The 16,277-nt window shown below is 49.1% G+C and overlaps 2 long non-coding RNA genes across 2 annotated transcripts; one reads left to right on the top strand and one right to left on the bottom strand.

Moving 5' to 3' along the window:
- Nucleotides 1–944: 944 nt before the first annotated feature.
- On the top strand, nt 945–15,470 carry LOC137858830 (uncharacterized). The gene is made up of 3 exons (XR_011098041.1): nt 945–1,857; nt 14,607–14,897; nt 15,282–15,470. It is a non-coding gene; the product is annotated as an uncharacterized lncRNA (long non-coding RNA).
- Nucleotides 5,448–7,631, bottom strand: LOC137858832 (uncharacterized). The gene is made up of 3 exons (XR_011098042.1): nt 7,494–7,631; nt 5,660–5,891; nt 5,448–5,568 (listed from the first exon to the last, which is right to left on the bottom strand). It is a non-coding gene; the product is annotated as an uncharacterized lncRNA (long non-coding RNA).
- Nucleotides 15,471–16,277: the final 807 nt, after the last annotated feature.

Below are 16,277 nucleotides of genomic sequence, written 5' to 3' on the forward strand. Positions count from 1 at the left end.
AGCCAACTCCTGGGATCATCAATCTTGGATGAAAAGCTGCTGTTTAGGCTAATAATTGCCTCCAAATCACCTCCTTAGACTATCAAGCTTGGGATACGGGAACATTTTTTTTTACAGTTGATTTGTTAAGTGAGTTTTGATTTAGTTCAGGATTATGAGCTGGGCTTTTTGGTCACTGCAGCACTTCTCTTGTCCTTCACAATACACGTCAGAAAACACAGATCTTAGTAATAACCTTGATAACGGCTAAAGGAAAAATAGTAAAGTAATATTTAAGTCCTCTTGCTTCAACTTAAAAACAATAAAGGCAATAATGTCATTAATGAGCCCGCTGTCTTTGGAAGTTGTATTCAGAAGAGGACTTAAATAGGAGCACTTAAGCTGCAAAAAGTCTTCATGCAACTCAAATGTTTGAATTTGGCATCCCTGAACCCCTTTTCTCTTTTTTAAAGTTCAGTGCTATAAGCTTCCCTTACTAAAGGAAAGTGTTTTTTGTTTTTTTGCTTAACTTGCATCAAAATAAAGACAATTTCCCTTACTAAGGTGTTTTCATTTAAAATGGGAGTCCTTTTCTCAGAAAATCGTGATGAGGCCATGGCTGTGCGCTGATGACTTGGTTTGCATCTTCATCCCATGGAAGCCTTCACTGATAAAATGGGGTGTGACTGGGGAGAGGTTGCGCTGTGGCTGTTTCCACAGGGAGGCACTGTGGGCAGCGGGTTTGGCAACTGGGGAAGGAGCAAAAAAGCGTTCTCCTCTCTGAGAGGGTGTGGAAGAGGTCTGAGATTCCTGCACAAGATGCTTCTACTGCACCAAAACTCCCTTGAAGCCTCTGGTGATGGATGTAGGAAGTTGTGGTACCAGCTCGTGAGGTGCCACTGGAAGCACAGGTGGGGGTCTGCGTGTTTTGCCTTTTGTTCCCCACTCGGGGTGCTTGGGATGTTTCCTTCCATTTTCTCATTTCTAGTTGCTGTGATGTAACAGCCCTCTGTCTTCATTAATGCACAGACCATAATTAAAGCACGTGGCTTTGATTAAAGCCTCCCCACCTGGCATGAAATAGCCACTCGGTAGCAGGTGCAGAGGATCCATCCGCACTACCTTGATACCCCAAAACGATGAATTCCCTTTGGGATTAGCATGGGCGGAGGGTGGAAAAAGGGCAAGGTGGAAACGGGAAGAGAAAATCAGGCTGGGATTTGGGTTTGAGCTGGTCCTGCCTTGCCAGGAGCTCCGTGGCTCTCTCCTAGGCCACCGAGCAGGACCTCTGAGCCTCGGGGCTGCCAGCTCAGCGCCTTTCCTCGCCGTGAGGGCAGGGAAGGAGGCGGCGAGGGCGAGAAACCGAGAGCCAGGAGCCGAGAGCACGAAGCCGAGAGCTGCTGCGGCCGGGGCGATGCTGCGAGCGGCCAGCGGGCGCCACTGCCGCGCTGCGGCTGGGGGCTGAGCCTGGCTCCGTCCTTCCCTGCCCACCTCGGGGGTCCCTTGCTCACCTGTCCCCCTCCCCAGCTGCTTTTTCACGCCCTCCTGGCACAGAGCTGGGTAAAGAGGAGGAATAAACGGGAGCGGGGAGGCTGGGAAGAGGTGGTCAGCAGGCAAGAATTGGTGGAGCTGCTCTGTCGAAAGCATCTGTACGTCCTAGGAAGGGGTTGTGGGGTTGTGTCACGCTTTACAGAGCACGTCCTGGTGTGATTTCTCACGTCCACGAACAGCAAAGGTCGTGGCCTCGCTGCATGCTTAGCTGCCTTCATCCCTGGGTGAGATCAAGAGGTGCCCATGGCTTTCCTGAGCTCCTCCAAGCCTCTCTCTCCGTGCTGCACCCCAGGGAAACTCCCAGCAGCTGCTCCAGAATCAGTGCAGGTGAGTGACCTCCCTGGGGCAGACATGCCCTGTCCTGGAAGACATATCCAGGTCTCTCCCCAGCAAGAAAGGAGCTTAGCGATGAAGTTTATTGACACTTTTACAGCTCAGCACGTTGGCCAACAAGAGAATCGACCAGGGCTGGGGTCACTGTGGTGGGCTGTAAGCTGCCATTTGCTTTTACGCGTTGTCCCAGCTTCCAGCTGCTGCTCCTCTCACCTGGAGGTTCACCAGCTGCTCCTTTCGGGGACACAAAGCATCACAGAGCTGGCGGCACAGCTCTCATCAAACTGCTCAGGCAGCACGGCTCACGGCTTTAGGAGAAATGATTCCTCAGAGGATGCTGTTAAATAACACGCGGTGGCACGAGACCGTGTGTTCGCAGTGGCTCAGGGGGGTGGCAGAGGATCACAAGCTTAGGACCAGCCCCAGTGCCCTGCAAGTGGGCAGTTGCCATCGCTAACGTGCCCTTGCTCTGTGTATTCGCCCCTTAGCGGATGTCTTTTGAGGCACGGAGTGTGGCGGGGTTGTGGATATGCCTCAGGTGCCCTTATTAGATGCCTGGATGCGTTTTGAAAATGGCTGCTTAGAAAATGTCTAATTGCTATTCTACATATTCAAAGTGTTTTTTTTTTTTTCTTTTTTTTTTTTTTTTTTTCTCCTCTTGACAAGGCTTTGGCATGCCTTGGATTGCTAAATATACTTTCCTCTTGCAAATTCTTGGCAGGGATCTGTGTAAGGAATCACGCCAGGCAGTCTCTTCAAATGTTAACAAGCTCATCGGTGTGGCTTTCCCAGCGCAGGGTTTGTGCTCCCCCTTCCCATCCCCCCAAAAAAAACAGCCCTTCTCCTTTCTGTACAGTGTTGCTCCAAGCATATGAACAGCGGCAGCTCTGCAGGAAAGGGTTTCTCTAACCAGAGCTGAGAAAAACTCTTGTTGGGTGCTCAGCATCTTGGTGTCACTGCCCTGCTCGGCCTCCTGGGGCACCTACCAGTTGTGTGGATTTTGGGGTGCATCTGAAAAACCCAATCCGTTTCCTCTCCTCTCTTGCCCTGTCATGCTTTTCTCTCTGCTTTTAGCAAGCTGGACCGTATCCCTGCATGGCAATCATAAATGTGATGTCTTTCTTTTGGTAGCCTATTAGCAAGTGAATGAGCTTGCCCGCCCCCTCTTTGTTCCCCCCCCAGTGCTCATACTGGTGCTGGAGCTGGTGCCTGCGGCTGGGCTGGGATGCTCGGAGCTGCAGCACGGAGCTTCAGGCCTGGCCTCAGCATCTCCCTCTTCCCCAAGCAAAGGGCAGTGCCTCTATGGCACCTCAAACTACAAAAGCAAAGAAAAGGGGGAGAAGCCAGCACAGCATTGCCCAAACCCCAACGTCTGCCTAAAAGAAACCTCCTTGGGCTCTGGCATCCCTCAATGTCAGGCCACAAACTTCCCTTGAGCTCTACCTGGGCCAGTCTTGCAGCATTTTTTGGAGAACCAAAGGGATGGCTTCCTCTTGAGCTTCACCCACCTCTTTTTCTTCTCTTTTCCTGTATCGCTCACCTCCTGCTATGCATCCCTGTGCCTCTCCTGACCTAGAGCACGAGCAGCATCACCGGGAAAGCTCCTGAGATGATAAACCATCCCTGTGCTGCACCTTCAGCACGCCCCAACCTGAGGGATGCACCTGATTTCTCAGCAGGAAAGGCAAAGCAGAGCCGGCCTCTCCTCCCCAGCTCTGCTGTGGTGCGCACTGTCACGGCTGCCCCTTGCCCCTGTGGTGGCGGAGGGAGAGCTGGCCTGGGTTTCTTATTTTTTGTGCAATGAGGGGCACGTTCTTGCCAGGTTGCACCAGCAGAGGCTTTGGGCTGCGCTTTTGAAATGTGAGTGATGTAAAAGATTTCCCTGGAATTTGCTCGGCTTCAGATGTCCTCTCCTGGCCTTCGGGCATCTAATGGATATGCTTCGGGACTGCGTGTTTGTGCTCAGGCTGGAGATGTTGGGCACCCCTGTGTTCAGAGCCCTGCCTGCTCTTCATGGCGAGAGCATGGAGAAGGGGCTGTGGGGGAGCTGCTGCAGAGGAGACTGAGCTGTGGGGCCGCAGAGCCTGCGTTCATCCCATCACAGCCAGGTGAGCAGAGGGTGGACAGCCAAGAGCAGACCTTGGCACAGAAGACACCTTATAGGAGATGACTGGAAGGGTGGTCCAGGCCAGGTGATGACTTCCCCCTTTTACACTTGGTTACTTCTTTTCTGTCTTCTCTCTGCTTGGGGCTTTCTGGTTTGGGCCCATTCCTGCAACGTGGGGCTGTTTACCTGGAGTGAAGGGGACCGTCTCTCATGGATCCTCTCTGGCTCTCGTGTTAACGATGACTTCTCTTTTGTATTTTGTCCACCAAAATGGAATATTTTCAGCCTTGACTCACTGGGCTTTTCCGAAGGGACCTCTGTCCACACCAGGGAATACTTATTTATAACTCGTGAATTTGGAGTCAGGAATTTGCTCTGTGACCTCTCTCCGTTTCTTTGATTAAGTCTAATATTGTAAGAGGAACATTGTATTCTGCAGGCCTGGCCACCCTGAGACAAATGTCCTTCAAGTCACTGCTTTGTTCTCCCCTTCAGGCATTTTTGGACCAGTTCCAGTTCTTTGAAAGTGTGAAGAGAAGACCTGACTCTTCCAAATAAAATTATTTCACAGGAGATGCTAAGTGGTGAACCAAGAGGGCCGTTGGCTTCTTCACTCAATAAAGTTCTTCTGAGCCACCACCTATTACTGGGCCTCACCTTTGAAGGGAGAAGATTTGATGCAGAGCAGGATTCTCTGATATCCCGTTATTTACAAGAGGCAATGTGCACAGACACAAGAAGTTCTGTCTAAGCACCAGGAAGCACTTTGCTGGGCAGGCGACGAAGCACTGGCACAGGTTGAGATCTCCTCCTTGGAGATCTTCAAAAGCCAGAGATCTGGACACAGTCCTGAGAAATCTGCTCTCGGTGCCCCTGCTTGAGCAGGGTTTGGATGAGATGGCCTCCTGAGGTCCCTTCCAGCCTCAGCCATTCTCTGATTCTGTGATCCCAGCTGTGGGGCCACACCGATTGCCTAAAGATAGGAACCTGGTCTCTGACAACTGTGTCTGTTTCCATTCAAGCTGTTGGATTTGAAACTGTTTTTACTGTAATGGATTGAACTTGAGATAAAAAGGAACATTTAAAACCTTAATTGCAGAGCAGACCCAAGTCATGAAAGGGAAGAAGAGGAACAAATAAATAACCCAGGCATCAAACAACTGATTTTAACCTTAGCCTCCTGAAACTGTTATTCTTTGTGCATGAAGAAAAAGAAGAAAATAAATACAAATTCCTGTAGCAAGCAGAGATATTTATTCCAAAGTGGACCCACCTCTGACAAAAATGTTACATATGCCATGGCAGTCCTTACGAACCTCCAGTGAAGACTATGCTGGTACCTATCAGACTGAAGAAAACAGTCAAAGAAAAGGTGGATGATAAACCATCAGGCAGATACGGAAGCCTAAAGAAAGTGCTTTGTGATCTGATTGTCCTGGAAGCAGCGCTTGGCAGCTTAAGATGATGGTGCTTGTTTGATGATGGTGCTTGTTTGATGATGGTTTGTTTGGCCAAAGTGCTGTCCCCCCTTTTTTTGCTACTCCCCCTTTCTTCTGTGTTCCCACCTTACGCACATTCTCCTGGGGGATGCGGGGTCCCTGAGGCACAGAACATCTCACTTTGCTCATCTTTGGAGGACGGAGCACAGAGGAACCTGCCTGCTGTCCATCTTTTACCTCTGTTGCTCACCTGGAGGATGGAGATCACCCAAGCTTTTGAGGATGCACATCGTGAGCGTTCCCTGCCGCCACCGCAGGAAGAAGACACGTTTCTCAAAGGCAGAGCTTGCTATCGCTTGCAGAAAAAGGGGTTATGTGGAAATGAAAGAGACTCTGGCTTGTGGTCTTGCTCTAAATCAGCTGCATTTTTAACATTCAGAAGCCAACAAAGATGAAAGACTCCTGGTCAACCTCTCCACTCCCTTGGAAAAAAAATACAAAGACTTGATAAATATTTTGCATTAATAAATTCCATTTGTCTTATAAAACAAAGTTTGCCAACTACCAAAGCAGGGAAAATATTTTACATAACTCTGAGTACGACGTCTAAAAGGTTGCTATGAGCCTGGTTTGAACAACTCTTTCCACAACCCAGAATGTGAAGGAATGCTAAGCTTCACTCAGGCTAGGACCAAGCTTGCTGCGTGTGCGTGTGCTTTTCTGCTGTCTGGTTGATTTTATTGCAGTGGAAGTGGCAGGCCGGCTGCCTTCTGGTCAGCAGAGGCTAGCAGGTGAGAGGTAGGCCATGGAAAAAGAGAAGAAGGCCCAAACGCAGCCCCAAAGCTGCTTGTGAACCCCAAATGATGTCCCTCGCTGTGCTGTGGGAACGTTGCTATAAAAGGCATGAAAAGCACAGCTGCCTACTATTATTGTTTTGTTATTAATTTTTAAGAGCGATGCTGATTAACCAGTGGAGCGGATTCCCTGGGGATGTTTCTCGGTCTGGACTACTGAGGCTTTCTGATTCTCGGGGCAGGGACTGAGCACTGCCTGTTCTTGCTGACCCAGTGGCTATGTGATGGGCTGTATCATCCTGCTGCTCTGGTTTTTCGGCAAGGTGGTGACCAGCCGTTGTGTCTAGGGGACCTGCAGCAGCTTTTTCTTGCCACTTGCAAGCCCACGCCCTTGGTCTTGGCTAGCACTTGCAGGCATACGGAAATATGAATTGTTATTGAATGGGGTGGTAGAAGGATGAGGGACCCAAGCCTGAGGTTGAAGCCCTGGGTTCACAGGAAGCTGCACGAGGAGTTTTACATGCAGAAAGGACAGTGAATGGTGATGTAGGGCCAAAAAAAATGGTCTACCTCCTCCTTTCTGACCTAACTGCCTCTGGGGAAGGGATTGCAGCCATGTAGGAGCAAGTGAAGGTGGGAGAGAAAGATCTGTCAAAGGTTGGTTTCCGGGTGTAGTATCCTTACCATGGTGATAACCAGGCTTTCTAGATGTGCTCTTGGCTCACTAGGTACTGTTTTAGGTACTAGTTTTAAAATTAGGTACTGCTTTTAACAGTCAATGTGACAATGGGACAGCTGAGGTCTGCCTCCAAATGACAGTCCTGAAACCACTCAGGATTTGGCACTCAGGAGCACTCCAAACCAAGTATGGCCTTCTGATTTTGTAGGGTACATATCATCATCATAGCTAACCAACCTCCCTCCACCCTTCTTGTCAGGCCTCCACCATTCTTCTCCTGGGTTATCAGCTTGGCTTGGAAGATCTGGGGTTGTTTTTCTTTGCAATTAAGTCCATTTCCTGGCCACCTGTGCCTACCCCCTTGAAGATGAGCTGGCTGCAAGTTTTCTCATGCTTACGCTTGTCCTTGAGCCTCCCTTTGCCCTGGGCCATCTGTTAGCAGTGAACCTCGAGGGAAGGATGCAACCAAAGGCTCCCAAGCCTCTGTCAGTGTCAACGCTGGCCAACGCCATGGGTTAAACCTTGCAGAAAACAAGGGCTGCAGCAACTCTGGGTGCACCAGCATTGTCTTGGAACTCATCTCTCTGAAGCATCAAAGACCCTCGACTTACCTCTTGGGATGTGCATACCAGGAAGATATGTCGTGGCTCGAGCCTCCTGGGAAGCAGCCGTTCCCTGTTGGGAAAACATCTGATATAGACGACTAAGGATTTATCCTGAATTGGGGTGAAAATTTATTTACAAATCCCAAACAATGTCCCTAGCAGAGCTATGGGAATGTTGCTATAAAAGGCACGAAAGGCCCAGCTGTCTACGATCATTGTTTTGTTGTTAATTTTTAACAATGAGGGTAATTACCCATTGGAACAGATTCCCCCTGGGATGTTTGCTGGTCTTGGGTATTTAAACTATGAGATCCTCAGAGCAGAGACGTGTCTAGGGCAAAGTGTACGTTCAACACCGAAAACCGCAGCGCCTTCAGCCATGGCTTGTGCAAATCTACTTTCAATTGCGCGGCAGCAGTCTGGGAGGGCGCGTGTGGCCAGACACGCTGTCTCAGTGGAGGGGTGTCAACTCCCGCTGGGGTGGCAGTAAGTCTTGGGAAAACCTGGAGAGCTGGGTAGCCCCGAGCGCCTGAAGTCTTTCTCAATTTTGTCAGACTGGTATTTTACAGCAGCACGTCTTCGGACTGTTTCTGGTGAAGAACAATTAGCGTTTGTTTTAACAGAGGTTGAGACTCTTAGGAAAGAGTTTCAACAGCTGAAGGATCAGCCCGTGGTCACTGAGGGCTTTTTTCTTCCCCTTTCCCCTCCCCAATAGGCTGTGCAAGTACCTTCTCTTTCAGGAATTGGTTCTGAAGCAAACAGAGACGTGCCACTAAATTATATCTCTAGGCAGAAAAGAAACACCAATCTGGTTCATTGATTTTGTAATGCAGGGGACGGACCCAACGCCCCCCCCCGCCCTGCGTGCAGTCACGCACAGACACCCTGGCATCTAATTAATAACTTGCAGTTAAGCAGTGGCTACTTCCTTGCATCATTTCAACACGGTTGCCAAGTGGAAAATTGAAAAGCGAGAGAGAGCCAAAGAAACGACGACAACAACAACAACAACAACAAAGGTTTAAAGTTCTAGGAAATTTCACTATGTGAGGTCAAAATTCCTTGCGCGTTCAAGGGCTGTGCTGTTCGCTGGCAGGAGACTCTGGTTAAAATGGCAAGACCCTTTCCATGCAAAGCCTTGCTCTCCTAAAGCTGCTTCTCTTTGACTGGAGTTTCTCAGCCCTAAAATGCACGTGTATTTGGGGAAGGGGAGGACGTGGAGAGAATGCGGGACTGGGTTCAAAGAGAAGTCCAAGGAGGGCTTTTCTCTTGCTTGAGGCTGTACATGCTCTGCAGAATGGGGCGAGCAGGGAGGGATGGCAGAGCAGAGCTCTTAGAGCAGAGCCAGGAGGAGTGTGGGGTGACACAGCTAAGGGATTTGCAGAGCAGAGGGTATTCACACATGGGCCTCCAGCCAAGGGTGGCCTGGTCCTAATTTTTCTGGATATCGAGGAAAGCATCGGTCCATGAGCCACTCTTCCCCATTTGCCTGTCAGCAGCTGGAGGCAAGGGGTGTGCTTGGCCTGTTCATGGCACAGATGGGCTTTCCTCTGGGCTGAGGGTTTTTAGCACGGCCCCGTTAGAAAACAATAACAAGAATGTCTCGTGAGTTAGGTTTTCCACTCTTTTATGCTGCTAGCCCTGGGGAAGAAATGGGGCGTGCAGCATTGTTGGCACGGCCAGAAGTACCGCAGCTATCAACAGCTGAACCGAGGACTTGGGTTTTTATGTGTCTTTGTGCTTGAGGTTATGGGAGACGTGAGGGGAAGGGGCCCAAGGGAAGGCTGGTGTTCAGAGCCTATGATGAGCTGTTTCTGCTTTGCTTGCCTTTCCTCTGCCTTCTTTTCTCTGTGGACGAAGCCTGTGGAGGTTAGTGCTTCTAACTTTTCCCAGTAGTCTTTATGAGGTTGGCAATTCCAGGATCTGTGTGGCTGGAGACTTGCAATTGTTTGTGGGATATAAGGCGTATAAGGCATATAAGGCATATAAGTCCCAAAAACATGACCTATGAGTGAAGTCTGAAGGATCTGGAGAAGGAAGAAGGAAGGGCTTTTTTTTTTTTTTTTTTTTTTTTTTTTTTTTTTAAGTGTGCAAGAGGTTGCTGTAAGGAGAAGAGGTCTCATCAATTCCCTGTACCCACGGCAGACCTGACACGATGTGATGGTTGAAACTGCAGCAAGGGAGGTCCAGGTTAGGTGTTGGTTGGCCTTACTTTGAGTCGGGGTTGGAGCAGACACCTGCAGAGGTCCTTTCCAGCTTCAGTTATTCTACAGTTCTGTGTTAGGAAACAACTTCTCAGCAATGAGGATGGCCATGTAGTGGAGAAACAAGGTGCTTGAATTGTCACCTCTGGAAGTTTTTAAGCTGGAGGTGAGGCGAGCGCTTGTCAGAAGTGGCTCTGGTAGAGCTGATGCTGTTTGGAGGTATGAAAGTGGACTGTGCTGCTGAGGTCTCTTGTGTTTTTTTTTGGCTTTGAAGAACAGCAGGTCCTACTTCTCAGCACCGAGCCCTGAGGGCATCAGGCTATGTATACTCCAGTCCTGCTTGGAGGAGCTTGAGATATACAGACACCTGGCATCAGATAAGATAGGGAAACCTGTGAGGCTGAATGGTTTCATCAAGAAAAATGTCCTTCCCCATGTTCACCCTCCTGGCTTGTGGGTTTTCCAGAGAGGGAAGGAAGAAATTCTGTGGGTGACTCATGGCTTCCATCTAAAAGCCCCAATAATGCTGTGCTGAATCACTGAGCAAACACAGGCAGAGCTGCAAACAATACCCAGAAATATCGGCCTCCTTCCTCTGTTCCCATTTTGGGGGCTTATTACTAAATCTAAACCAGGGGCTCTCAGCTCTTTTTAGGGAGGTGTGTTTAACAGCAGGCACATATCACCGGCCAGATCTCTTCCTCTTTGCCCCGAGTCTTTGTATGTGAAGCGGTGATGGGGGGCCTGTAGCTTCTTGCAGCTTCTTGCTTCTGTGGGATTCCCGTGGGCTGAGCGTGACTGAATGGCTGCAGTCCTGGGGATGAGAAATGCCTCACACCCCGCTGGCATCAAAAAGGGATTACTGCTCCCCTGCCTAATGCGTTTGTTTAGTGCCCATTCCATGAGGCTGCTTCTTGCGCTGTTTTCCTTGCAGGATATGACTCCGTGTGTGTAATTAGCCAAGAGACATTAGCTTAACGACTTGTGCGTGTCTGAATTAGGCCCAGCCCCATCTCAGACTGCTGCCTTCTCCCTCACCTTTCTCCTGTCTGGAGATTTCAAATTCTCTCAGAGCTGCACAAACTGCTCTGTCATCCTCATCCCAAGGGGCTGGATGCAGACAGTGCCTCTTGCTGGTCCCCAGCCAAAGAAACCCTGCTATCACACATAATTATCTCCTTGACTCATCACGACTTTTATTGCCGCCATTCCCCCCCCCCCCCCCCCTTTATTTTTACAAGTTTGATTTGCTCTTTCAAAGCTATTGTTTCCAGCCCTGTATTCCCAGTGGCTCCGGAGGACTGCAGTGTATCCATGCAGGCATTACTGGGGCGGGCTCTGTGGTCTGTTTTGTGCAAGAGTTCAGACTGAACGATCGTTTTGGTCTCTTCTGGCTGGTTTCTGAGCTGTGGGGTTAGGCTGAGGGAGAGAAGTATCTGGCCAGCGGGCTGCACTGGTCGGGAAGCCGTGCTGGAGCAGTCCTTCACTGAAATGTAGGCCTCATTTTAAGGCCAAGGTCTTGATCACCTCAAGTTGTCCATAGCTGCTAGCTGAGGGGTGGCTTAGGTAAGGTGACATAGACACTGCTAAGCTGATTTCTAGGCTGAATTTGGCCGTTTTCAGCTGCTATACCAGGGACTGCATTGTGTCTCTCTCTGGAAGGCTCAAGATCTCCCTGTTGTTACCACTTCTCTTCTCCACAAGCATACACAGCCTCAGCCAAGTGACCCTGGGGTTGTGTCACTGACAGGCTGAGAGTCTCTCCCAAACACCCTGAGACTTGAAGTTACATCTCTGAACCTGTCCTCCCTCCGTCTTTTGTTCTCAGTCATTTTCTTTCCTGCACACTCCAGCACCAGTTCCAAAACTCAGCCCCACAAAAGCGTCTGCAAAGGGCACTGATAAAAGCCAGGCTCCCCTTTCCCCATTCCTGGCTGGACTGGAGCTTGTGCTGACTCAGCTTCGCCTCTGAGCACAAATGAATTAAGCTTCTAGAGCCATCAGCGTGGAAATGTTTGCAGTGGCCAGACCAGCATGACGGCATCTATGGAAAGAAAGGCAAGAAAATCCAGGTGTTCTGTGGGCTTGCCTGTGTAAAAACAGGGTCGGACAGCTCATCTGAACTAGCCATTGTCTGCTTAATGCCACCTCTGGCCCTTCCCTTAAATGTAGGGGCAAGAAGGCTGATGAGTATTTTGGATGCCAATAAACCACTTTACCTGCGTCAACATTATCTGAGGTTTTGCAAAGTTCTGGCCTCATGAGAGGTGTCACTGGGCCTTCGGAAGAGGCAATACCCTCCGCAGTTCCTCCTTTTCATGCTTCCCTTCCTAAAGTCAAGGACATTGAAGTCACCATCTGCAGTTCAGTGAGGAGAGACCTATACTTGCTCCCTTGAAGGGAGCAGAGGAAAGAAGGGCCATGGGGGAAGATTCGCTTCAAGGCTTTCTCTTAGGGTAGTTTGTGTATGCCAAGGAGCCAGCTGTGTTTCAGAAGGTGGTCTGAGATCCAGTCTGAAGCAACAAAAAGATAAGTGACAAGTTCATATCTTTTATTTCCTCACCAATTTTCACTTCTAAGGTAGATTTGGTAAAGCATCAGCTTCAGGCTTGACACCAGGAGGAACAATCTGAATTAATTTATCTAGTCCTCTTTTAAAATCTCTGAGATCTACCAGTTTATTGTTATCCTGGGAAGCACTGTGACATTTCTCTTATTGCTGACTATATTGTTCCTATTAAAGAGTGTCAATCATTCAATGCAGCTAGATATAAATCAAATGCATTCCTTTCATTGATGCAATTAGTGAACAGAAGGCGTGGGGGAATTGTAAAGCTGTTGAATTCTGCAAATTAAGGCCTTCAACAGCAGCAACAAACCCCTGACTATAATGAAAAGAGCAAAGACGTGTCAATCTTGTTTAGTTACCTGGTTGGAGGATGCAGGTTCCCTTACTGACAGTTTCAGAGTGTGACAGGGTAAGAATTTCAGATCCAGTAGCTCCTGTGGAACTGAACCCATATGAACTATCTCAACTGACATGCTCCTAAATTTCTCTCAGGAATTGTTTATCTAAGATGAAAACCAGTTCTTTTTGTGAAATTGAGCATTTTAGCAAGGCACATCTCTTTCATTTTAGCAAGGCACATCTCTTTCTGATGATTTTTTTTCCTAGATTTTTCATGGGAAAATGACAAAAAAAAAAAAAAAAGAAGAAAGAAACCAAAACAACAACACAAAAACAACCCAGGGTTATTATTATTTTTTTTAAGATAAATTTATAGGTCTTTGCTGAAAACTGTGGATGCTTTGTTTCTTCATCCTAAACCTGAGAAACATTCAAAGTAGGCCAATGAAAACAACATTTGTTTTATCAGGAAGAGCAACAACATTTTAATAATCATTCTTCCCAGCCAGCTAGGCTAATTGCTCATTAAACCACTGTTAAAAGCCCTAGAGAGGAACAAAATCTCTGTGCTTAGGTGGCACCAAAGCCAGCTGCTTGGAAGGTCCCACTTGTACAGCTGGGTGACGGTGCCACAGCCGAGCTGGCCAGCCTGACTCCTTTAGCTGCACACTCCTGTGGTTGAGTCTTGGGGTTTTGGGCCCTGATGGATTCCATTGCACCGTGTGTGACCCCAGTTTGTGCAAAGGTCTTGGTCCTTCCAGACCTCTAAGGGAAAGGAGTTTGGGGAGGGCTGTCCTGGGAGACAGGCAGGGAAGCTGCCAGGAGCATGTGGAGCAAGGACTGGACTCTGGTCCTCATCTGCTCTCTGCATCTTCCTCCCCCAAAGGGCATCAAGGGTAACCCCTGGACACACCTCTCAGGGCCTGGTTTTCCCCAGGCACGTGGGCTTGGGTTCACTGCTGCTGGCTTTGCTTGCAGGCTCTCCCTGACCCGTGGAGTGAACTATTCCCAGTAAAAAAATGTAAACAAATCCCATGACAAGCACCTTTATGTCTTTTCCCCTTCCTGACCTTGAGGACAAAACTCCATTTGAGCCTACAGTCATCAGCAAATGGTTAAGATTGTGTCAAAAGCAGGGTTTATCGTTTTTGTTAGTTTGTTTTAATGGACAAAGCAGCCCAATCTCTCTGCCTTCAGAGCCTTACACTGAGGCTTCACAGGTGTCAGACAGGGCAGGCCGAGCCCGCGTTGTGCCTGGCCTCACTGCTGCGACGGTGTTTTGGGCTGCCAGCGAAGGAGTGAGAAGGTCAGATGAACACAAATGCATCCGTTCACATGTAATTCCTCATCCCACAGACACTGGGGCCAGGTCACCCTGCTGCTGGTGGGTGTTCTCCACGGGGCTCAGAGGGATGGAAAGGGTAAAAGGGGTGCCCGGGCTGCCCTGAGCCAGGGACGGAGGCCAGGCTGTCACATGCACAGGTCTCCAGGGCTTTAACCTCCAGACCACAGCGCTCAGCTCCTTCTGAAAAAGGACAAAGCTGCTCAGCAAAACTGTGGAACTGGGAGGCTTGCGGGCTGAAATGAGTCCAAAAGACATATTAACAAGCATGAGAGGCCTGTGATGAAATAGCTAAGGTATTAATGCAGCCAGAGGCTGGTAATGAATACAAGAAATGCCCACGTTTACCCAAGAGGTCCCAAAGGTCTCTTTGCCCAGAACATTGTGATCCTTAAAGGAATATTTTAAAGTTACACTGCAGGATTAGGGATCTAGGAACAAAATCTGAACTAATGTGATTTCTTGGCTGCTCTGACCTCTTGGCTGATGAGACCCCATTATGAGCCTTGTGCTGTTTATTATCCTCTGGGATTTATCACCAGGGGCCACTCTGAGGCCTGTCAGATGTAGGTGCTCCCCGGTCCCTGTGGACTGCATGAGTGTGCCCTATGGATGTGATAGAGGTACCAAAACATGATTCTCTCTCTTTTTTTTTTTTTTTTCAGATGAGACCCTATCATCCAGTGGCAGAGAGGATCCTGAATGTTCAGATATAACCTTGTGACGTACAAAATATCTTCCAATACTCCTGTCTCTCCCCATCTCTCAGCAGCTGAAGGAAATCCATGCATGCGGAGCATGGGCCAGCACAGGCTGAAATACCACCACCATGTTTCACCTGCACTGCTTTTCCTTGGTGCTTTTCCGTTATTTCTCTAGTGTTCAGCAGCCATGGAAATGACCTGTTGGTGCTGAGCAGAGCTGGGCTGAAAGGAGAAGATCGGAGCTGGAGGATGGTGAGTGCAGGCAGTTGTTGAACAGCTGAGCACCTCTGGTTTCGGCTATGATACAAACACCATGGTGGTGAGAAAACTAAAACAGGTTTGATGGATCTTCCTCTAAAGTTAAGTCCAAACTAGTGCCCATCTGGTCTGCTTTTTGGAGAGCTGAACCCAGCTTTTAGGAGTAACTCAAAGAAGTCTTGCACTTTTTTGACCCATACAAGGGAGACAGTCCCATTCTTGGTGTGGGAAGGTCCTGTCTGCCCCTGAGGCTGCACCCACACTGCTCAACCCAGGGCTGGGGCTCCTTTAGCCTTTCTGTCCCTGAGTAATTGCTCATTATTTATTTATTATCATTTTAAAAAATATATCTCCTTTTTCCCATTCAGGTTGCCCCAGTGAAGAAGAGCTGGTGAGAGGAGGCCTCACCTGGTGCTGGACTGCTTGGCATGAAAACAACAATACGCTGTTGTTATTTAGTGCACCTGATGTGATAGTCCTTACAGCCGTTCTTCGCTTCAATCGTTTACAAGCCCTGATTTTAGTCCAAAACAAGCTTCCTTGAAATAAAATAATCATTTTCCAGTCTTCCTGTAGAAGCCAAAAGTATTTTAAGTTGGCCTGGTCTGGCCTAAACACAAGGTGGGGAGGGGGTTGGTATGTTGGGGACATTTTAGTAATGAGAGGAAGAATGTGAAAGGAAGGATTAAACCTGGTGTTTTATGTGTATTCATTGAGTCAATTTATAAGGTGCCTTTTGCAAAATATCTTGAGCGCTGCATGAAAAACCACAAAGCAAAATATTTGAAAAATCTGGACGCAAAGCCAACATGTCCCAGAGTACAGCCAGGCAGCGGAGGAGAACCTGGCACCAGGCGAAGTTCTCTAACCACTGGGCACCAGCAGAAGGACATCCGTGGCTGTGGGGCGAGGTGAGCCACGAAGGGAAGGATCTGCTCCTGAAAGCCAGCCAGGAGGGTCTCTGCGGGCAGCCAGGTGGCAAGAACAGGGCCCTGTGTGAAGGACAGGGCGGCTCAGGCTGATGTTTCTCCTCCAAGCAGTGCTGGGGTGAAGGACTCTCTGGAAATGGGATGACCCCAGCTGAGCTGGGAGGCCTGGAGGTGACCCACTGCAAGCCCAGATGGTTCGCAAGTGGCCTCCTGATGGAGGATGTGCCAGGGAGGACAACCAATGCTCCCCCCACTGCACTGCATCTTCCCCAGCACTGCTGCCTCTGGCCTGGTTTCAGCGAGAGGCCAATTAGCAGCCCGTTACAGTAATTTCACCTGGCCACGGCGCAGGCACAGCTGTTCGTGGCAAGGCGTGCGTTACGGGATTTTCTCGCTCGCAGCTGAAGGTCAGGGCGAGTGTTGACTCTGGCAGGCCGCGGCCCTG

The sequence above is a fragment of the Anas acuta genome, chromosome 6, assembly GCF_963932015.1.
Source record: "Anas acuta chromosome 6, bAnaAcu1.1, whole genome shotgun sequence".
Taxonomy (NCBI): Eukaryota; Metazoa; Chordata; class Aves; order Anseriformes; family Anatidae; genus Anas; species Anas acuta.